Here is a 25,406-nt window from a genome sequence, read left to right on the forward strand (position 1 = left end):
ACTGCTCCATTTCAGATGTTGCCTGAAAGTCCTGGGTGTCCCCAATTTACCTATGCTTCTGCTTGACTGGCTACAAACTTAGGGCTTCCCATAATATCCTCAGACTTGATAATTTCCTAGAACAATTCATGGTACTTATGAAAGCACTACATTTACAATTACTGTTTTATTATAAAGGATACAAATGAACATCCTGATGAAAAGGTACGTAGGGCAAGATGGGAAGAATCCTGAATATAGAAGCAGCTTCTGTCTCCATGCAGTCGATGCAGCCACCCTCTAGAAACATAAAAATATTACTAACCAGGAAGCTCCCTCTGGCTTTATGTTCAGAACATTTAATCAAGTTTTTGTTATGCAGTCATGATGGATTACATTATTGGCCACATGACCAAACTCAATCCTTAGCCCACTCCCTTCCCTGGAGGTAGGGGAATGGGGCTGAAGATTCTAACCCTCTAATTAGGTGCTTTGTTGCTCTGTGGCTAGCTGCTCCCTTGACACTATTTAAGGGCTCACCATGAGTCATCTCACTTGCATAAACTCAGGTATAGTCAAAATGACTCACTATGAAAAATAAAGACCATCCTATCAGGAGATTCCAAGAGTTTTTGAAGTTTTGGGTCATGAAGCAGGAATTAACAATAGAGATCAGGTATACTCTTTAATACACAAGTAGTCGGAAATTTTCTAGTTATTTCTTCTCAACATTTTTCCTAGCCAATTTTCAATGTGTTCAGAGAACATACTGTGAATGAGTTGAATTATCTAAAATGTCGAGAAATGCTCTTTGACTCAGAATATGATTTTGATTAATATTCCATATGCACATGAAAAAAATATGTACTCTGCAGTGGCTGGGTATCAGTAAGGTCAAGTTTGTTAGCAATTGTTTGTTACTTTACAATTTTTGTGTGGGAAGTGTACTTGTTCTAAAAGCCAATGGAAAAGATATTAACGACTCTCACCATGATTTTGGGATTACTATTTCACCTTCTAGCTCTCAGAACCATTGTTTTATACATATGGTGAGGCTGTATTATTTAGGGAATACTACTTTAGAATTCTAACATTTCTCTGGCAGATTGATCCCTTCATCATAATGAAGTTTCCTTCTTTCTTTTTAGTAGTGTATCTTGATTTAAAGTCCATTCTGTTTGATGTTAATACAGTCATGCCAGCTTTCTTTTTATTTTATTTTCATCAACTATTACTGAGGAAGCCACCATGACAATCATAACACAAAACAATTCCATCACCCTAAAAAGTTCCCTGGTGCCCATTTGTAGTCAATCCACCATCCCTCAACTGACCCCTGGCAATAACTGATTGGTTTCTGTTACTACAGTTTTTTTCTAATGTTTTATTTAAGTGGAATGACATGATATGCAGTCTTAATGTCTCATTTTGTATCATTAAATATGATTCATTTTAGATTTATCCATATTGTTGGAGGAGTCAGTAGTTTCTTTCTATTTCTAACTAATACTCCATGGTATTAATATGATACAAATTGTCCCAGATTTCACCAGGAGCTCCTTTGAAACTCATCTGTGTCATTTTGATGTTTCCTCATCATTTTGATCACTTCCTTGCTTTCTGGCACAAGATATTCTAGATTCATCTTATACCTCAACTGAACCAGTTCTAGATTTTAACTGAAAATTTAACCTTAAATTTTTTAAAGATATTTATTTATTTATTTTTAGAGAGGGAAGGGAGGGAGAAAGGGAGAGAGAGAGAAACATCAATGTGCGGTTGCTGGGGGCCATGGCCTGCAACCCAGGCATGTGCCCTGAGTGGGAATCGAACCTGCGATGCTTTAGTTAGCAGCCCATGTTCAATTAACCTTAAATTTTAACTTCAAAAATTTTCCTTAGAAAGGGCTTTTTTTGAACCATGAAAATTATACATATTCAGGGTTACATATATTTTGAGAGTCAAATGGGGCCTTGAAATCTCAGAGGATGGCTTAATTTCACATCTACCCAGAGCTTAATATAAGGTAGACATTTTCCTGTGCTATTTGCCTGTTTGCGAGTATTATCATCTAGTGTAAGTTATGATTTTTTTGTAAAGTAACCAGATATTTAGAAAATGACCATCTGAAAAAAAAAGAGGGAACGTGATTCACAGCCTGTGTGGGTGTAGATTTCTGTGGTGTAAGTACTCTCGCCATAGTTTTTTTTTTTAACCACCTATGTAAAGTCAACCAGCATGCAAAATTTCTGAAAATTTAACAATCAATATTTGCAATCAAGTACAAACCTTCCTGTGCTTAGCTTTGTGTGAGCAAGACTAAAGGTATCTCCCCTGCACAACTCCACGCTAAGATCCCAGTCCTCTTCATGCCGGTTAACTTCTTTGTGTGGAAGCTCCTGCTCCCAGAGCTCTTTCTGGGCACTTAGGGTGTGGGGCAGTTCCAGTGTCCATTTTCCTTCATGGACTGGTTAGTTCTGCTTTGTTCTTAGTGATTCTTATCTCCTTCTATTCTCCTCCATTGATTTAAAAGTGTGTGTGTGTTTGTCTCTGTATGTGTGTATGTGTATTCTGATCCCCATGTTACTAGAAGTTTTGTACCTGGAGGATTTCAGGATTTTTTTCTGTCATATTACCAGAAATGGATACCTCCAAATGACTTGATCATAAACTGTTAATCCATCAAAACCCTAATCATACATCTTGGGCAGTAATTTTAATGGATTTTACCAACTAAACACATGGTAATATCCATCAGACATGCTTTCTTCCCAAAAAACCCCTAATTATTTAAAGAATGTAAAATATTTGCACTTAGCATCATATCCAGAATAAAAGTGCTTCAAAATATCAACAATTATTATCCATGAATAAATTTATGAAGTACATAATGAAATCTACATATTGTCTGAATTAATGGTTTTCAACCTTCCTGTACAGAGCCCTAATAGTACAATTCATTCATTTAAGGGATACTGCAAGGGACAAAGGGGACTGAATAAGGGATCTATTCTAGCTTTCAACTTGTATTGGATTTATGCTCTTGGAATTCAGTGTAAGATTTTGTTTGAAGACCTATTTACAGCTATTAAAAGTTTGCAAACCATTTTTCATCTCCTATGCCATCTCTAGTGGCCCAGAGATATAGCTCCCAACAGAAACTAGGGCATACTGTAAAAAAATTGAGTTTCTGAACTGGGTCTCTACTTATTCCAGCTGCATGTGCTCACTTGTACAAACCCCACCCTACCAGACAGCATTAAGGCAGGAAGGGCTAGTGAGTGTCGTGCAGCTTGTGCAGTGAAAATATTCCCGGTCCTTAGATTGCTTGAAACTTTTGTACAGCTGCTATGCCCAATGTGCTGCCCTACAGATCTTTTTAAAATCTGCTGTGAAGCATTTTGAGCATCTCATTTTCTCTGTTGACCTTCTTTGGAGTCTCCATCAGAGATATCATCAAAGGGAAGATAACATTAAAGGAAACCATTAGCAGGAGACAAAGGGAGAAAAGAGAAATGCACAGCCTTACTTGCTTCTAGAAAGTGAATGCGTTGACCAAGCTCCTTTCAGCAGCATAAGGACCCACTTCTCTCTCAAGTACCTATAGAATTTTTTCTGCTTGTTTTCCAAGACTTCCTCATTTGATCTTTTAAATGGAGTCAAGTGCACAATAAAAAGGGGGGTGATTTGGAGGTAGTGAATTAAACAAAAACCCTAGACATCCTATCTCTCACCGTTCATCTGGGAGCCAATGGTAGTCTCAGCATAATTGGAAAAGGATAAAATCTCATGAGGTTCTCTCTTTGCCCAACCTTTCTACAGGCTCACTCTTACTGATATCCATCTATTCAGATTTTATAACCATTTTTCCTCTCCAGCGTTTGGTACACTTAATATGATATGTATACCAAAACTGAATTCCTTTCAGTTATTCAGTCCTATCAATTCAACATAACAAGGAAAAGTACACAAAAAGTCAAACCTACTTGGAGAAAGAGAGCTAAATGTGTATACATGTGAGTTTGTAAAAACTGTAGCTCTGATGAATTTGTGCTTACTAGAAAGAGGAGGAAATGGAAAACTATCATCATCTGAAAAATGGAGAGTGATTTTTTTGCCTTTGCATCACTGAAATTGGTCAACATCCCCAATATCTCTAAGTGCTCAAATCATAAACCTGGAAGTCATCATTGCCTTTTTCCTCTCCCTTTCCTTCAATATATGTATTAGTCAGTATTCTCCAGAGAAGCAGAACCAATATGAAATATATATCTATGTCTATCTCTCTCTCTATATATATATGATAGATATATAGTTATATATCTATCTATCTATCTATCTATCTATCTATATATATATATCAATATGAGACAGAGAGAGGGAGAAAAGAGAAAGAGAGGAAGGAAGGAAGGAAGGAATGAAACAAAGAAAGAAAAAAGAAATGAGAAATCGATCTGTATTTGGCAAGAAGAAACAAAGTCCCAGTTTGAAGACATCAGGCAAATATAGGAAATTCTCTCTCCTGTTGCTTTTTTATTCTATTCAGTTAGATGATGCCCACCCAAACTGCTTTACTCAGTCTATTGGATTCAAATGCTAATCTTATGCAGAACAACTTCACAGACACACCCAGAAATAAAATAGTGTTTAACCAAGTATCTGGGAAGCCCATGCCCAGTCAAGTTGATGTGTAAAATTAGCCATCACAAGTACTTTATCAGGCACCAAATCTTATGCACTCTGCTTTCACATATGTCTCAAATCTTTCACATATGTCTGCTCTTCTCCTTCAGTGCCTCATATTCTCTCTCTCTTTCTCTCTCTCTCTTTCTCTCTCTCCCTTCTTAAACATTTCCTTTCCTTTAGAGTGATTTTTATTTTCATTCTTTCTCCAAACCCTCCAGTGAGTTTTCAGGGACTTTTCCTGAGGGTGTGGTGCAACCCCCGCTCTGTGATCTAGTATCTGCTCACATTTTCAAAGCACGGCCTGACTCTCTCTTGCAAGTCCCCCACGGTACCAGCTTTATGGCATTACTAGCTATTTTCTCCTAAGATCCTGTGTCCTCATACAAACTGTTCCCTCTACTTGGAATCTCCTCTTTTTTATTCACTGTAAAAGTTTCTATTCACTCAAATCTTGGCCCACAGATACATCTCTGTGATTGTCTTCCATCTGCCTCTGCCCTCTCTTCACCTTCAGGAAAAGACTCACTAACTCTTCCACTTTTAGTATCTTCAGCTTTAAAATAGGAATAGTATCTTCTTAGGACTGTTGTGAGGATTCAAAGAAGTCAGACAAAGGCATTAGTTATGAGTATCAACTCCCAAACACAGGCATGTAAGAAATAGGACTTTATCTTAAAAACTCAATTTAATTTGTTTTTAAACTTCTTGCACTGGCTGCTTTGAAACTTAACCTCAGTGTTTCACAGATTGCCCCTTTACTCTCTTGAGTTTTCCCACATTCTAGACCAGTTAATAGAAATGCAATGCAAGCTGTATATGTAATTTTAAATTTCTGACAAGCCATATTTTTAAAAGCTAGAAGAAACACATGAATTTGATGTTTTTCTCATCCAGAATGAACTTTCTTTATTTAAAAACAATTTTTTAAATTTTATTTTCAATTACAGTTTGCATTCAATATTATTTTGTATTAGTCTCAGGTGTATAGCATAGTGATTAGAAAATCATATACTTTAGCAAGTGTTCCCTTCCATATTTCCAGTACCCAACCAGCACCATGCACAATTATCACAATATTATTGATTACAGAGTGGGACAAAAGTAAGTGTATAGTTGTTCGTATGGAAAATAATACAGTAATTGATAAATAATAATACAAGAATAAACTCTGTGTTTCACATACTCACAACTGTAAACTGACTGTACTTTACATCTCATGACTATATTGTGACTAATAATTTGTACTTCTTGGTCCCTTCGTTTCTTTCACCCAGTGCCTCTCCCCTCCTTCCCTCTGGTGACCACCAGTCCACTCTCTACATCTATGACTCTGTTTCAGTTTTGTTTGTTCATTTATTTTATTCTTTAAATTCCACATACAAGTGAAATCATATGGTATTTTTCTTTCTCTGACCGATTTATTTCACTTATAAATTTGATATTAATAATACATTATATTTTAACTCATATCAAAAAAGTTATTTTAAAATACAATCAATATAATGAGACTGTTTACATTATTTTTGTACTAAGTTACCAAAACTTGGTGTGTATTTCACATTCATAGCACATTTCACAGCACATGGGTCTCATGGCTCACATATTGGGCACAGCTCCAGTCTCCTGTACAACCACAAGGTGACTGAGAGTGGTAGAAGGAGATGCAGGACCATGCTGCTCAATGCTGAGATCCTGCCCAGGTCCCATTTCTCCTTCTGCTTTGACTTTCTTTTTTTTTTTTTTAAAGAATCCTTTTTTTATATATATTCTTTTTTAAGATTTTATTTATTTATTTTTAGGGAGGGAAGGGAGGGAGAGAGAGAGAAAGGGAGAGAGAAAGAGAGAGAGAGAGAGAAACATCAATGGTGTGGTTGCTGGGGGTTATGGCCTGCAACCCAGGAATGTACCCTGGCTGGGAATCGAACCTGGGACACTTTGGTTCCCAGCCCGCGCTCAATCCACTGAGCTATGCCAGCCAGGGCCTGCTTTGACTTTCTAATTAAGTGAGGTGAAAGGAAAAAAGAACATATAGAGAAAAACAAACATTATTATCTCAAAACATCATTTTATTGTGTGTACTTTAGTGCCTCATTACTGTCCAAACATGAGCAGCTAATAAATATTAAGTATCATTACTGTTTTAAGTAAGACCTTTCTCATGATATATCTCTCATTTTAGATTCTTTTCACTTATATAGTGCTCTAGATCTATAATGTATGCCTTTCTAGAAAAAGATAAAGAAGCTCTTGATCTAGTATAAACTGTCAGCATAAAGTTTCTTTGTTCAAAGGAAACAACCGAAGAGAGACAGTTTTATTTATAAAATGAGTCACTTCATTAAAAAAGCAAAGACATTGAAAAATAGCATCCCTTACAAGTATATCTCTAAATAACTTCCAAGGCTCACTTTTAGAAGTTATTCTGTGCTATTTTAAAATGCTCAGGAGAACTGGAATCAAATTCATTTGACCTTAGAAACTCAGACCTCAGGTTGCTTTTGTCTTTCATACCTTTGCATTTCTCATATTTCCTTTGCTCGTCTCTAAGTAAAGCAGGGTTAAGTGAATTAATTACATATAAAGCCTTTAGAAGGCTTAGTAGCATGCCTGGCACATGGCAAGTGACCAGAATTAATCAAGTGCTTCTCAAACACCATCTTTTTAACTTAGTGCGATGATCCTATGAGGTAAATATTAGGTAAATCCTCACTTTATAGACAAGAAAGTCAAGGTTCAGGAGGAGTAAACAAGCAGCTCAAGAGCACTAAGATAGTAAATACTGGAGGCAGTGATCTAACGGGTGCAGCCTGACTCCAAAGCCCACGCTCATCCACATTAAGCTTTGGACACTCCCTGGGCTCTGCACCCTTCACTGTAAGAGGCAGAGAGCACTTACCAACTCAGCTACTCAGAGGCTCGGAGCAGCAGTTATACATATTTTGATGAACACAACTTGTCCATTGGGTATGCTTTGCAAGATATAGTTTTATATGTAGCACATTGCATGGTATCTATATATTTATACCTATAATTCCTCTTGCTGATGAAAAGTTCAGGAAACCCACTCTGACTTCCACTTCTAGTAATAATAACAAGGACATGCAGATTAACCCTTTATGTGATGGAGTGGCAAACAGCAAGAGACTGAACACACTCAAACATGCACAGCAATGTGGATGAATTGCTCAAACATAGGTTGACCCAAAATAATAATTATTGTATGATTTCATTATAGATAAACAAAAATAAACTATTGTGTCTACAGATGCATGTTTGAATGGGAAGACAGTAAAGAAAATTCAGGACTTGAGTACCAGAAAAGTCATGATTATGAGTCTCCTCAGGAGAGAAAGAGGCTGTTACAGCGGGAGAAGGCACAGGAGGGCTTCTAGAGGATGGCAGCTTTCTATTTCTTGACGTGGCTAGTGAGTACAAGCTATTTATCTTAAAATAGTTCATGAAGTTGATATTTAAATGTTCTCTATGTGCGTGATTTTTAATAATAAGAGTGTTGAAAATTCAGGAAAGTGTTACAAATATTAAGCACTGCAGAACCATACAATAGTGATGACATCTCTACTATACGGCGGTGAATAATTTGAAATTATAAATGAGGGCTTCTGAGTTGTGTTTGAGTGGGGGGACCACCTACAGCAGAAGCACCAAGGGGACTTTTAAAGATGCAAGCTCTCATGACTCCTCCACCCCAGATTCTCACTCTTTCACTCAACAGTGTTTGTTGAGCACCTGCTATGTGTCAGGAACTGTCAGTGCTGAGGACACTTCGGTGAACAAAAATGACAAAGCCATACTCTCCTGGAGCTTACTATCTAATGGGGCTTCTGAAATACTCCCAAATTTGTATTTTTGCAGGTTTTCTAAGTGATTCTTAATATGAAACCACTAGTGTATGTGTCAAACTTTCTTTAAATCCTTCCCAGTTCACACTTACAGAAAGACATTAATAAACTTAGAATTTAAAAATAATTAGTTCCTCTCACATCACAGAAAATCTAAAGAATTTTTATATAAATTAGAACTCTTAGGCTAATATGGGTCAAAAGAAGAAGACCATCCTGGCAAATATAATTTTCTAATTGTCCTTCTGACCTTCAGATACCACCCCTTTCTGTCCCTAATCTTTTTATTTTACTTTGTTTATTTTATTTTTAGACAGAGGGGAAGGGAGAAAGAGGGAGAGAAACATCAGTGTGTAGTTGCTTCTCACATGCCCCCTATTGGTGACCTGGCCCACAACCCAGGCATGTGCTCTGACTGAGAATCGAACTGATGACCCTGTAGTTTGAAGGCTGGCACTCAATCCACTGAGCCACACCAGTCAGTGCTATCTGTAATCTTTTTGAGTCTTAAAATTATTCCACCCCCACCATTCTCATCCTGTGTTTTTATTTTCCCTTAGTACAAATGGGACATTGTAAGCCAGTGATTCTTTAAAGGTGTTGTAAAAAAACTTCTCATTTTATTTCAATTCTTTCTCTACAGCTCAGCTTAGGCAACTGACATTTCATTTGGGACATTCTGAGCAGTACTTCTAATCCCTAATGAAGGAATCTAAGTGACACTGAAACAAATAAGATAACAGCAATATCAACACAACCTCAAAGGACATATCATCTTCCCTGAAGTCATCCTGCTAAGATAAATGCGATTAAACTGAATTCATTCATTCATTCATTCATTCATTCATTCATTCATTCTTTTATTCATTTAGTTATTCCTTTACTCAATGTGCCAGGCACTCTTTCAGGCTCTGGGGAAATTGCTGTAAACAAAATTGACAAAAAACTCTGGCCTGATAATGCTTACATTCTAGTGAGTATGTGTGTGGGGTGGGGTTGAGGGGGGCAAATAGGATGGCAGGTAGTAAATAAATTATGAAAGTAGGTTATTTAGAAAATCAGAATATAATAATTGTTAAAGTGAAAAATGGAGTGTGCTATGGGAGAATAAAGAGAGGGTGGAGATAAGGTTTGAAGTTTCATGTAGGATGGTTAGAGAAGCCCTTGAGGAGAAAGTGACATTTGAATAAAAACTTGTAAGAGGTGAGGGAGTGAACTGTTGAAAACAGGGAAAAGAACATTCCAGACAGAGGTATTCAGATTTGCACAAGCCAAGGCTTGGAATGGGAGTATATATTTGGCCACTTCTCGAAACCTAAGTTTTAAAAGGACATAATAATTCTCTCCTATCAGAGTAATTTTAAAGGTTAAATGAGATCATGGATTTTGTCATGGGTATGAAATGTGACACATAGAAACTCCCATCTTAAAAGTACCAGTCATTTGTTTAGCCTCTAATATATCTCAATACTGAGTATGTAACTGTAAACAAGAACTGCTTAATGATATGAAGGAATATACAATCTTATAGAGACAAAGTAACAGGAAAATTTTATTTTATGGAATTTGCTATAAATTTAGGAGGCTAAGGGAACTGGTAGAGTAAATAATATAATTCACATCTATGAGTGAAGGAACTGAAAGGAGAACTGTTAATGGATGCAGCAAAGGGCGATGGATGTGAGTTTTGAATCTTGGCTTTCTGACCACAGATGCTATGCTTGCATGAAGACATTCCAATATAGTCACGAAGATGTAGAGCACAGCACAGGGAATTATGTACAACATCAGATGGGAACTAGATTTATGGGGCAATTATTTCATAAGTTATATAAATGTTTAATCACTATGTTGTATACCTGAAACTAGCATAATATTGTATGTCAACTGTAATTAAAAATAATAAAAACTATAAATTAAAAAAGGCAATGGGCAAAAAAATAAATAAAACACTCCCAGTAAAGTTATCTCCTGGGTTTGCAGATGTGGCCAAGTGAGGCCCAGGACCAGGCTCATGGTTCTTCACTACTGGTGTTGCAGCTTTGCACCTTGTTCCAGCACAAGGAGGCTGATTAGGGAAAAAACAGTCAATCTCCTACCACGTGGGTCTGGGGTGTAGTTGGAAGGGGCGGAACCGGAAAGAGCACTCAGAATGTGTGACAGGGGAATAACCCACTTGTTCTTTGCCATCCTTTTTTTCCCATTTGATCCATACAACAGTCTTGCTAATTAAGCAGACATTGTTAGTTTTATTTTACAAATGAGAGTAAAAGCTTAAAAAATTTAATCACTTTGCCCAAGGTCAAATGACTAGAAAGAAGCAGAAACAATAATGAAGCCCAGACTTCTACCTCTGATTTCATTATTCTTTCAATAATCTTATTTAAGTAGGATACTGAGGCTCCTGGGTCTTGGTTTCTTCAAAAGTAAAATGGAGGGAGAGGAGGGAAATAGGCTATGATGTCTGTGCCTTTCTGCACATGTACCTTCTGCTGAAATACCTTCCCTGCCTTTCTTCCCTCATCTGTACAAAGACCCAATGTGTTTTATTTATTTTTTAAATTTTTTATTTATTTATTTTAGAGGGGAAGGGAGGGAGAAAGAGAGGGCGAGAAACATCAATGTGTTTCTCATATGCCCCTTACTGGGGACTGACCTGGCCTGCAACCCAGGCATGTGCCCTGACTGGGAATCAAACCAGAGACCCTTTGGTTTGCAGGCCAGGGCTCAATCCACTGAGCTACACCAATGAGGGCAACCCCCAGTGTGTTGTAAAAGAAAGAAAGAAAGAGATATATTTTAGAGCAGCTTTAGATTTATAGAATTATTATGCAGATGGTACAGACAGTTCCCACACACTCCACATTCAATTCTCCCTATTATTGACATTTTCCTTAGTATGTACATTTGTCACAATTAATGAACCAGGTTTGACATATTTTTATAAACTAAAGTCCATACTTATTTTATCAGGTGTCCTCATTTTGTTCCCTAATATCCTTTACCTGTTCCAGGTTCCATCAGGATACCACAGAACAATTAATACACGTCTTCTTAGGCTACTCTTGGTTTTGACAGTTTCTCAGACTTTCCTTACTTTTGATAATTTTCACAGATTTGAGGAGTACTAGTCAAGCATTTTATAGAACTCCCTACAACTGGAATTTGACTCATGGTTTCTTCATGATTAGATTGAGGTTGTGTGTTTTGGGGAGAGAGACCACAGAGGTAAAGTGCCTCTGTAATCGCAGCATGTCAAAAGTATATGCTGTCAATATGACTTATCACAGTTGATGTTAATCTTGATCATAAACAGAAACAGAATAAGCTTTATGTATATTCTCTTTCTGTTGCACTTTGTTCCCCTTTCTCTTCTCTGATGTCACAGGGAAAAATAGGAAAAGTGAAATTATGGAAAGAAGAAATATTTTAGGCTGCATCTGGAAATTGCACAGAAGTATGTAATTTTGGTAGATCTATGCATACAAATTGACAGAATTAAGACTAGGGAAAATAATATCTGTTAATTACCCTGACTATGCTTCATATTTACTTTCTTGTTCCCCCCAGATCATTCCATGTCAAACAATTAAAGTAGATTTAAATTTTTAAAAATTAAAAAGAAAATGACATTTTCAGTCATTTTCAGTGTTGAAATCTAGAGACTATTTAGAATAAATGCATGTCATTTAGTAAGATCAGGATGGAATTGATCCTCTCCTAGGAGTTAGCCAAGGCTTTTCCACTCAACCTGGTAATTTTCATTCAGTCATTTTGATGCACTTATTTTCTTTTACTATTGAAAATCTACTTTCAGGAAAACTTCAATTCAATATTGACTTTTCTGCCCTGGCTGGTGTGGCTCAGTGGATTGCATGCTGGCATGCAAACCAAAAGGTCACCAGTTTGATTCCCAGCCAGGGCACATGTTTGGTTTGTGGGCCAGGTCCCCAGTGGGGCACATGCAAGAGGCAAACACACATTGATGTTTTTCTCCTTCTTTTTCTCCCTCTCTACCCGCTCTCTAAAAATAAATAAGTAAAATCTTTAAAAATATATATTGACTTTTCTAATAAGAAATAAAGGTGAAATTTATCCTCTTTTATACTCCTTATGTGACATTTGTCATGAATTTGGGAATCATAATGTTTCCCACATATTACAAACATTTATTTACAATCCATTGGGACTTTTTTAGATGGCTATAAGTATAAAATAATTACTTTGGCAAGAGACAAAACCAGTATATGCACATTAAAATAAGAACACAACTATAGCTGATTGAATTTAACTTGTGATAAACATTTATTCCATCCACACTATCTTTTTTTTATTATTGTCCAAGTATAGTTGTCTGCATTTTCCCCCCTTTAAGTGGAACCTAATTAACAAAACAAACAAGCAAGCAAAATATAACCAGAGGCACTGAAATTAAGAACAAATTGACAGTAACCAGAGGGGACGTGGAAGGGGTTGATGAGGGGGAAAAGGGGAAAGGTTTTCAGGAACACCTACAAAGGACACACTATTTTTTATAATGTTAAAAACCCAACAGTGTTGTACTTTTGTCATTACTTAAAACCTAATGGAGTTTGCTCAGAGTCATAGTATCCTAGAATGAAAAGGAGTGTGGTTTAATGAAAAGTGCAGAAAAGCCAGACCTGTGTCTGCTCCTCATGAATGGACTATCTGGAGTTACTCATCTGGGAGCTATGGAACCTTTGTCTATAAAATGAGAGATTGTATTTGGTAGTCTCCAAGGTCTCTTGCTGCTTCAACACTCTTTGATTCTGGAGCATCATTTCTAACCACCCAACCCCCAAATCATAGACCATCTAAAACCATCTTTCTATATAGATTCTGGGCACATAGTCTTAGAAATCCCCTGTACATCACTAAAGTATCTCCTTTTTCTTGGGAAATTAATATTTCCAGGATAATTTTGTTAATGATGAAATGGCACCAGATGATAGATGTTGGTCCTTGAGTTTTGGCTAAGAAAGAATTTAGAGCCACAAGTCAAATACAGGCAAAAGATTATTTACAAAGCCACAGAGGTAGAAGTGAGCTGTGGAAAAAGAGCCAGCTGGGCTGCATGGGCTCAGGAAGCAACCTACAGAAGCAAAAGAAGGGCCCTTGGAGCTTAGAGGAAAGAAAGCAAAAATGTTCCTGGGGTAAGGTGATGAGGATAGGTAAAGGCCTGCTAAAAAAAAAAAGAGAGCATGCTGGGGAAAAAAGGGGGTGGGAAAAGGCATGGATGTGTTAGAGAGAGCATGCTCTGGGTCCTTTGCCTTAAGGGTTTTTATCTGGAGGTCTCAGGGGACAATCTCAAGAGAATATTCATCAGTTTCCCAGGTGTGTCTTTTCAGAGGGGTAGTCTCTACTGATTGGTTGGCATGAGGGCAGTGGGTCATTAGTCATGCAGCTGTTCCTGGTGTTAGCCATGGCATTGCCCCTCCTGGCTTTGTGTGCTTTTGGAGCTGAAACACAACTGAGGCCTAGATGTTATCTCTAGGGCAGGGGTGTCAAACTCATTTTCACTGGGAGCCACATCAGCCTTGCAGTTGCCTTCACAGGGCTGAAATAATTTTAAGACTCTGTAAATGTAACTACTCCTTAACTCTTAAGGAGTTGAAATTGCATTCAGCCCTTTGAAGGCAACTGTGAGGCTGATGTGGCCCCCGTGAAAATGAGTCTGACACCACTGCTCTAGGGCTTAATGCTTACGGAAGTGGTTGTGCAATGGCTTGAATGGGAGTTGTATGAGGCAATTCTCTGGCCCCCTTGTTCATCTTCTAGGGGGTTCCACCACATGATTAGTGACATGCCAGGAGAGGAAAGGTCAGGAGAGGATCCAAACCTCATGACCAGTGAGATATGAAAGGTCAGGGGTTCTAAACTACATGACCTGTGACATGCTAAGGAAGGAAAGTTCACCCTGGAGGCAAGGTCCCAGCCCAGTTTTGCCTGTTGCTAGGTACCCTGGGCCTTCAGTACATGGCCTATATTCCTACTGTACTTATGTCTGTATAACTGCCTACTATATCACTTCCATTATGTTGATGTTATGAAAGCAAAGTTGAATTAAATCTGACTCATGCCTATAAAGGCATTTATCCATTCAGAATGATATTTTGAAAAGAAAGCATATGTTTATTCACATTTAAAATAAAAATCAAATAAAAAATCAATCTTCCTAATTTATTGTGAACTAATTTGCTTGCTTGCATTATTTGAAAAGTTGAGCACTCATGAGAAATCGCATATGAGTGTACAATTTCCATTGTAGCTAATATAAATTCATAGGCCATTCCAAGATGGGCATACTCATAGTTAGTCATTTGAGGGAATAGAGTTTTGCATACCTGTGCATCACAGGAAAACACCCACACATACAAAGGCTGCATTTTTACCCAGACCTGAAATGAAAAAATAAAAGAACTAGAATGCCTCTTACCACCTCCACCCTAACCACACCTTCCTGCCCTAAGCTTATTGCCCAAACCTGGCTATGCCCCAATGTTTGCTTCTTTGAAAATTTGAAAAGATGTTGAGAAAAAAAGGTGAGTGAAAGAATAAGGTCACGAAGAGAAATTGGTGAAAAATAGATGAAGAGCAGGAAATTCAGTTGGGAGTGGCTTTCTGAAGTGAATTGCTTCATTTGGAAATGTAAGAAAGCAATTAAGGTTGTAAAAATAACCAGGATGTTGCTCATCCTCATAGTTCCTTGCTGTGCTCAAATACTGGATGAGCATTGAATAATTCCATTGATTTAGACAAATAGGGGTTATCTTGATGACTTCAAATAATTTTTATGTCTTCAATAACCAATGATATTTCAAGTCATTTAATAAAATTCTTTGCTTTGATCATTTGTGTTGGGTGTCTTAAAATAGATAACTGATTCAGCTTAATTTTCTTCTCCTTATACCTCCCAGATGGTGCTTGATCTCTACAGAAAAATCAATAGTTCACTTCCACCATTGCCTCTCTTAGAGCTATCTTAATTCTCCCTCCTTCCCTCTGTCCCTTTGGACTTTGTTTTTACAGTGTAAGTTAGCTGAGCTTTTCAACCCTTGCATCTGCTTTGAACACAAGAAGCCTGCTGGGTCCTTCAAAAGAACAGGTAAGTTCAAAGAAAGAACCTCAGAAAAACCAATAAAGAGGAAAGGAAGATGATGTCTAGAGAAAAAAACATCTGTCAAGATGTAGCCAATCAGGGCTCCAATCATTTGATAAGCCTGTGATTGGGCATAGGGCAGTAGGAGATGCTAATTGGGCAACTGGGAGTTGGAGAAATGTGCTGATACTCTCCAGTTCTTGAGGAGATCAAGCTAGGAGAGAATTACACAGGTCTAGAGCCAAGCCAGTTGCTGCTCTGATAAAACTTCTTGGTTTGGATGGGTCAATCTATTTTGCCTCTACAAAGAATATGTGAAGCAGAAATTGAAGTCAATTATTTGGCTTCAGTCGCTTTTAAGCAGTTTGACAATAGTAATTAAATTCTCAAAACCACTGCTATATCCCTTTATACAAATATGGTTCATTTCTTCATTTTTCATTCTGAAAAATAAGAAAAGCTTTGACAAGTAAGGACTTCTGGTTTGCAGAAAACACAGTCTTGGGTGTTCATAATTAATAATCAAGCTGCAATTTCTGCAAGAAGAAAGGGTGCCATCTATTACATTAGCATGTACAAACAGTTTGGCTTATTAAGTCTGAGCTGAGCCAAGATGTCTGTCATACACTGGCAGCATTGTCAGCATTGCAGAAGTAAAAAAAAAATGAAAATTCTACCAGTGTCAGCATTGATCCCTCACCCCCTCATGCAGTGATGAGATATTACTGCATTTGAGAAATATGTCAGTTGAAACTGGCTGAAAAGAAATTGGATTCAATTTAATTAACAATGAACACTTATTTACATACATAACACATTTCATTGACTAAATGTATATATATTGCAAGGAAGATAGAAAGAAGGAATTCATACCTTCCTTCAAGTAGTTTATGAAAGATATAGTAGTCACATATAATAATAAGAGGTATTGAAATAAAAGTTAGATAGAGACATATTATGATAAATCAATAGATTATCAGCCCTGTACCACAAATAGATCTGAGTTTGAACCATGTCTCTAAGGGTTATTATCTGTGTGATACTGGGAAAGTTACTTAATTTCTCTGAACCTCAACTTCCTCATCTGTAAAATGGGGTCCATAAGAATGGCTTTATATAATCATAATAACTAAATTGGATAGTACACAGAGAGTGCTAAACTAATATGTATTATATTTATTTTGTTCTTTTCAGGGTTAGGGATGAATAAAATTAATTCCATTAAGAAGAATCAAAGACAGTATCAGAGACGAAGCTATAGACTTTAACTGATGTGGCGAGGTGATTTAATTTGCAGAACAGAATGAGTAGGGGCAGAGTTGTTGAAGCACACACACACATTTGGGCTGTGGTGAATGATCCATTCTAACCAAATAAGACAACATAGGAAGAAGGTTTGAATCCCAAGGCATGAGGAAATAATTAGCAATAAATATAAAAAATAGGAAAAATAACTTTAACAAAGCAATATTGAGAAAATGAAGTAACATGATTTGACAAAATTTCAGAAAAATAACTTAGTTAGCCATGTGAAGAATGACTATCTGTGAACATTTCAGAGGCTACTAAATTGCTTTTGTAAATGATGGTGACATAAATTCAGGCCATAATGCTAAGAACAGACATGAGAACATGGCTATAAAAAAGGATTCTATAGTGAAATTTGCAAAATAAAGAAATTTGCAAACAAGTTTGGGCCCCCTTTCTTTGGGGGCCCAAACTTGTAAGATTTAGATCCATTACATCCAAGTTTTTTCCTCTTTTGCAGATTAAATGATTAATAATCTTGCCTGTTATAATAGTTGACTTATTTTTTAACAAACAGGTCTAGGGTCACAATATCCTTTCTGATACATATTTGCATATCTACACTGAAGGAGATTTGATGTAAATTTAAATTCAATGTCTGCAATTCTTTGTTCTAAGAGGGCAGTGGTCTCAGACTAGTGTGCATCAGAATCACCTAGAGGGCTTGTTAAAGCAGACTGCTGCACATATGTCCAGACTTTCTGTCTGATTCAGTAGGTCTGGAGTAGCATCCATTTTGCTGATGTAGGTACTATGCTTTGAGATCCACTGTTGTACATACATAAAGGCTTTTCCTTTTGATTAAGGCTAGTGGGTTTCACCCTGGGTAAGAGCTAATTGTATTAGCCCATTGGGGTGAATGAAAGAGCTATTTCAAACTCTTTTAAAGAAAAGTAATCTAGAGACTAGTCCATCCTTTTCCTCCTGTGGAAGCTATATAGCCTTGACATTACCTTCAGAGTTTCAGTTTGTAAGTTTTGGTTAATGAGTTCTGTCATTTGCCCCAATCATGAATGAGCCTTATTAATTTCAACGTTAGGACCACTCGGACAATTAGAAATTTCCGCACTGAAACATAGAACTAAAAGTCACGTAGGTAATATTCAATTCTTTGGGAGTATTGCATTTGGCAGGAAATACATTTTAATGTGAGATTCTTTAACTGGGCTCTGTCTCTTGGTTCACTGAAATTTCCATCTTGTTGCAAAGAAAATAAGAACAGTTTAGCCACATACACACATATACACAAATGGAGTCATTCCTAATTTCCTAATTCTTAAAACAATTGATTGTGGTATGTGAGGCAGAAATATGTGTAGAGATAAGTGCCAGATTTTAACTTGGATGGCTGGCAGAAAGATCCAACGACTAAGGTATGAAACCCAGGAGGAGGAGCAATTTTGGCAGGAAGGCAAGGTTGAATTTAAACCATCACAGAGGCAATCTTCCAAGTGGAGATTTTCCACAGACAATATTGGTTTGGTGCTTAGGTGTTTGTCCATATAAAAATAATAGTGATGCCTATAATAGTTATGAGATTGGATGGACTTGCCTATGAAGAGATCAAAAAGAGAAGGCATCACAGTCTTGTTCTTAATTTGTTAAGAAAAGCTTATGTTATCTATTTTTTTTTCTGAAAATGATGGTAGGAAAGGTTTCATATTTGAAGTATGAAAATATTGTTGAGGCAACATGATTGGCACTTAAGAGCTGTCTCTAAGCTTTGGGTTTCTTCAGTGTAAATCAACATGGATTTTCCATCATAAAATTCTCCTTGGGGTTAATATCAGAGAAAGAAAAGTAAGACTAGGTAAACTGGTATCTATTATATTTTTTCTTCCCACATGTATTTTTTATATTCTTTGTAAGCTAATAGAATGTTCAACCTAAAATCATTCACTTTCTGGTCAATTTTACAGGGTTAGGAAATGTAGAACCCAAGTGGTTAACTCACTCAGTAAGATCAAGGAAAGGCAGAGTTGAGACTAAAATCCAGGTTTCTTGATCCCACCTCTAGATCTCTTTGCCTAGTCTCCCAAAGCACCCATGGACCCACCCAAAATCGTTTTACTACACGTAGAAATTAGTCTTTAAGCAAGCACACTTTCTTTCCTATTTCTCTGTAAAGCTTAAAAATAAAAACAGTAAAACTGAATCCAGAAACAGAATATAGATGAGACATCTCCATGAACTATCTACATAATAAATATGTGAATTTGAGAAGTTTACCCCAATATTCTGCATCGTAAATGGACAGAGAAAATTAAAAGTGCATGTGACAGAAAAAAATTCTCTTTGTAGTCAGCACTTCTTTCTCCAACAAATTAAAAGTACATGTGACAGGAAAAAAATCTTTGTAGTCAGCACTTCTTTTTATGTATAGGCTTTTCCTATACATAATGCCAATTTAAAAACTAAAACCAACAAAGCATAATTTTGACAATAGCGATGCCAAACTGATTTGACTGAATCATTTGGGCTTCATGTAGATGCAACTTTAGACTACACTTATATCTATCTAGTTGTATGTATATACATACATATGTGTGCACACACACACACATTTTTTTTTCTGTCTCCTCTGGAATAAGTTTCTTAAGAAGGCTAAGGAAAATAAAAGAACCAAATCATTGTGTTTCAAATACATCCTGAGATAATTCACATGAGGAAAGAGAAATTAGTAGGAGATTTTTTTTAAAGGATCAATTAAATGCCCCATTCAGTTGAAGAGTGCCAAGTGAGTCACCTTCAGAAGGAAGTCCTTTGGTATCATGGATAGGGGTTTGGCTTCCTGTTTTAGATTTTAACTCTGCTGACAGGAATTACTGCTGTGACTGATTCAACAGCTCTACTTGGTTTTTCAAAGCATAGTTCTACCTCTCTTAGAGCCAAAATCCCACAGAGCCACCAGGAGAATGGTAGGTTTAATGGAGTTTATGTGAGGCCACTGGAGGTCAGACAGCCTTTTCCTCTTCTTCTACTTGCTATCAGCAATTTTCTCCTTGGTATCTTATCTTTTAACTTAATTTGCCTTAAGGGGTCCAAAAGACATTTATGTCCTCAAATAACTGGGTACTTATTTTTCTTCCAAGACCCCCTCTTTCCTTTTTAAGTAAACACTGACACTCAAATAATGTAGGTAGTACCAATAAGTCTTTCTTAAAAAGATTTTATTCATTTATTTTTAGAGAAAGAGAGAGTGGAGAGAGAGAGAAACATCAACATGTGGTTTCCTCTTGCAAGCCCCCAACTGGGGACCTGACCCGCAACCCAGGCTGTGCCCTGACTGGGAATCGAGTTCACAGCCTGGCTCTCAATCCACTGAGCCACACCAGCCAGAGTTAAATCTTTATAAAATCAACAAACAAACGTTGGAGAGGAGGCAGAGAAAAGGGAACCCTAGTGCACTGTTGGTGGGAATGCAGACTGGTGCAGCCACTGTGGAAAACAGTATGGAATTTCATCAGAAAACTAAAAATGGAAGTGTCTTTTGACCCAGAAATTCCACTGCTAGGATTTTACCCTCACAACCCTGAAGCATCAATCCAAAAGAACTTATGTACCCCAATTTTCATAGCAGCACAATTTACAATAGACAGGTGCTGAAAGCAACCTAAGTGCCCGTCAGTAAATGAATGGATCAAAAAACTATGGGACATTTATACTATGGAATACTATGCAGCAGAAAGAAAGGAGGAGCTCCTATACTCTGTGACAGCATGGATGGATCTGGAAAGCATTAAGCTAAGTGAAATAAGCCAGGCAGTGAAAGACAAATACCATATGATTTCACCTTTAAGTGGAACCTAATCAACAAAACAAACAAGCAAGCCAAACATAATCAGAGACACTGAAATTAAGAACAAACTGACAGTAACCAGAAGGGAGGTAGGAGGGGATAATGGGGAGAAAAGAGGGAAGAGTTTTCAGGAACAACTATAAAGGACACATGGACAGAACCAAGGCGGGTGGGATCAGGGGAGGGAGGTGGGGATGGCTGGAGTCAGTGGGGGGATGGAGACAACTGTACTTGAACAGCAATAAAAAAAAGTTAAAGAACAATAAAATATTGTTTACACTGTTGTTGAGGTCTTATATGTGCCAACTGTAACATTGGTGCAAAAATTTCCTCTAAAATTTTTTTAAAAATAAAAATTTGAAGATATTCTCATTCTAGGGTTTTAAATATATAAGCAAAACTGAATAATTTTTAAAAGGAATTATTTTAGAAGTACTTGTGTCTATTCTTTGAATCCAAGGATGACACGTGTGAGGACACTTTATCTGTGGATCCACTCCTAAAATTCAAAACTGGCTTTGTTGTAAAATTTAAATGCTGTGTTCCCAAATCAAATATGCCAAGAAATTTTCTTTCCCCAAGAACCAGTCCATCATATACCTTTGGATCTTGCTCTTTTAGACTCCTGTATCAGGCTTTCTTCAGGTGGTAGTGCTTTCTAGATTTTCAACTATGGAAGAGAGAGAAATCCATGGACTGGTCTTATACTATATTTCAAGAGCAGGTGATAAAATATAAACATGAGTCATTGTGACATCCTCACTTGTTCAAGGAGTCATCAATTTCAATGTCAATTTGAATGAAGTGGGGAAAAGGCAGGATCACCCCCAAGCCTTGATCCACTTTCCCAAATGCTGAATCATTACCAATTGCACCATCTCAAATCCCATGCAATTGGCTGCTGGCAAGTGCTCCATCATGCTTGTTCAGCTCTGGACCACTTTGGTCCTCCTGGAGATTACACAAAGGTTAATCTACTACTCCAGGAGGAGCCTCAGGTTTCAAAAGAGGCTCTTCAAATGAGTCATTCTTTATACATGAACACAGCATTTTATTTTTCATCAAGAAAACAAAGGAAAACCCACACAGGGCTGCAGGCACACCCTCAACTAACTTCTCACTCCATTTGTGTGTGAAAACTCCTGTGTCAGTGCTGGCCCAGTGTGTCATGCACAGACACACCCTTTGAACCATGTGCCTAGGGCAGGGGAAATAGCTTTTTCACTTTTGTACTCCCTGTGTCCTCACTACATCTGGTCAAAAACCAGTCAATTATTCTGAGTCAAGGACAAGGAGTAAATTGCTCAGTGTAAAACAATTTCCCCTGTGATTCATTGTTGTTGTTGAGGTCTTATATGTGCCAACTGTAACATTTGTGCAAGTTTGCTAATTGTCTTAGGACCTGAAAGGCCAACATCTATGGAACTTAAAATAAAGTAGTATCTCAGGTTCTTGATAAATTATCTCTGCTTTCTCTGCTTTAAAAGCAATTGTAGCAGGTGCATGGAGAGCAGCAGATGGTGGCAGTGAATGCTGGGAAGAAGGAAAGCAGCTGTAGCTTTAGCTGCCTGATGCTGGGCTTGTCAGTGCCTGTGGTTTCCATTCCATGGTTGAAGCTGGCCAGGGACTGGTTCCACTACTGTGGGCTGTTTCTTTTTGCCTTGATCTTAACTCTTCAATGAAAGCCTGATGAAGAGTACTCTGGAACATGAATGCTTACTCCTGGAAGGCAATGACTTAGAGATCCAAGGTGGCAGAGGAGTAAGTGCCACCTCCTCCCAGGACCAATCTGGAATTACAATTAAATTATAGAGAAATCACCTTGAGTAACTAACTACACAGTAGCTGGAGAGAAGTTTTATAACCAAGGGCAGACAAAAGAAGCCACTTCACCACAACGTGACTGGTAGGGAGTGCAGAGGAGGCACAAGAGGACTGGCTGGGCTCCCATGAGTGACAGCTGAAATTCCAGAGGGATATTTAAGTGGCCAGGGGGCTTCCCTTGAGAAATGCGAGGTCTAAATCCCAAGCAGGGCCCCACAGCCTACAGCACCAGAGCCAGAAGGGAATTCAGATAACACACAGCTGTGAAAAGCAGCAGAGTTTCTGTCAGCAAGGGAAAGACAGCTGGAGACTCAGAGAGCTTCTTAACAAGCTAATGAACACAATTTCTGTTGCAGCCACTTACCCTGGGCTCTGAAAGAGGGAGGGCAGAGTGAAGTAGAGATACTTGAAGAAAGTCTGGGTTTGGTGGTAATGGGGAGAGAACTGAAGGAATAGCCACCAGGATTTCTGTGCTGAGTCATTCCCCATACTGCAGAAACCATCTTTCTCAGGCACAGAACTCCTCTCCAAGTGGCATCAACCTGATGGAAAGCAATAGCCCCATCCACAGGAATTACTCTGCCTCACCCAGTGGAGCTTAAGCCAGACTACTGATTACAGCCTGATTAGTTTAACAACTAAGACAGAAAATATAAAGCAGCCCAAATGCAAAGACAAAGACACAACCTCAAATGAAAGAACAAGAGAATTCTCCCGAAGAAGAACTAGATGAAATGGAGGCAAGCAATTTATCAGATAGAGAGTTTAGCATGATTATAAGGATATTCATCACTATGAAAAAAGACAAGAAACCATAAAAAGGATCAGTCAGAAATAAAGAATGCAACATCTAAAGTAAATAATACACTGTAAAGAATAAGTAGTAGGTTAGGTGAAGTAAAAACTGAATCAGTGATTTGGAAGACAAGGTAGAAAAACCCTCAGGCAGAGCAGCAAAAAGAAAAAAAGAATTTTTTTAAAAGATTTTATTTATTTTTAAAGAAGGAAGGGGGGGAGGGAGGGAGAGGGAGAGGGAGAGGGGAGAGAGAGAGAGAGAGAGAGAGAGAGAGAGAGAGAGAGAGAGAGAGAGAAACATCAATGGTGCGGTTGCTGGGGGTTATGGCCTGCAACCCAGGAATGTACCCTGGCTGGGAATCGAACCTGGGAGACTTTGGTTCCCAGCCCACGGTCAATCCACTGAGCTACGCCAGCCAGGGCAGAAAAAAAGAATTTTTAAAAAATGAGAGCTTAAGAAACATTTTGGACAACATGAAGCATAATAATATCTGCATCATGGGAATACCATAAGGAGAAGAGAGTGTATGAGGGATTAAGGACCTATTTGAAGAAATAATAACCAAAATCTTCCCTAATCTGGTGAAGGAATAAGACACACAAGTCCAGGAAGCTCATAGAGTCCCAAACAAGTTGTATCCAAGGAGGCCTACACCAAGATACATCAAAATTAAAGTGAAAAGGCTTAAAGACAAGGAGAGAATCCTAAAAGCTGCAAAAGAAAAGCAGGTAGTTATCTACAAGGCAGCACCAATTAGACTGGCATCAGATTACCCAACAGAAACATTTCAAAGCAGAAGGGAGTGACCAGAAATATTCAGAATGATGAAAAGCAAGTACCTACAACTAAGGCTACTTTACCTAGCAAGGCTATCATTGAAAATCAAAGGAGAAATAAGGAGCTTCCCAAACAAGAAAAAGCTGAAGGAGTTTGTTAACACCAAATTAATACAGCAACAAATGTTAAAGGGCTTACCAGAAGAAAAAAGAAGAAGAAGGAGGAGGAGGAGAAGGAGTGGGGAGAGAGAGGGGGAGTGGAGGGGAGAGGGAGGGGGAGAGGAGGGGAGAGGGAGGAGAAAAAGAAGATTGTTGAAGGGGAGGAGAATAAAGAAGAAAACAGAGGAAAACAGTCTTACAATAAAGTATCACTACATACAGGTCTATCAGTAATCACCTTAAATGTAAATGGCTTAAATCCTCCAACCAAAAAATATAGGGTAGCCGGATGGATAAGAAAACAAGACCCATATGTATGCTCCCTCCAAGAGACCCTTTCTTAGAGTGAAAGATACACACAGACTAAAAGTAAAGGGATGGAAAAAGATATTTCATGTGAATGGGAAGAAAAAAAGCTGGGGTAGCAGTACTTATTCCAACAAAACAGACTTTAAAATGAAGGCTTCAGTAAGAGACAAAGAAGGACACTACATACTAATAAAGGGAACAATCCAAGAAGATGATGTAACCCTAGTATATATTTACACAGCCAACATAAGAGCACCTAAATGTGTGAAGCAAATCTTGATGGGCATAAAGGGAAAGACTGACAGAAACACAGTCACAGTTGGGGATTTTAACATCCCATTGACTTCAGTGGATAGATCTTCCAGACAGAAAATCAACAAGGAGACAGCAGCCTTAAATAACACACTAGATCAAATGACTTTAATTGATATGTTTGAGCATTTCACCCCAAAGCAGCAGCATATTCATACTCTTCCAGTGTACATGGAATGTTTTCTAGGATAGACCAAATGTTAAGACACAAAGCAAGTCTCAATAAATTTAAGAAGATTGAAATCATATCAAGCATCTTCTGTGACCACAATGCTATGAAACTAGAAATCAATCACATGAAGAACACTGAAAAATACACAAAGACATGGAAACTGAAAACATGTTATTAAACAATGAGTGGGTCAACAAAGAGATCAAGGAAGAAATCTAAAGATACCTTGAAACAAGTGAAAATAAGGATAACACAATCCAAAATCTGTGGGACACTGGGAAAGCAGTCCTAAAAGGGAAATTCATA

This window comes from Phyllostomus discolor, chromosome 3, assembly GCF_004126475.2.
Source record: "Phyllostomus discolor isolate MPI-MPIP mPhyDis1 chromosome 3, mPhyDis1.pri.v3, whole genome shotgun sequence".
NCBI classification, from domain to species: domain Eukaryota; kingdom Metazoa; phylum Chordata; class Mammalia; order Chiroptera; family Phyllostomidae; genus Phyllostomus; species Phyllostomus discolor.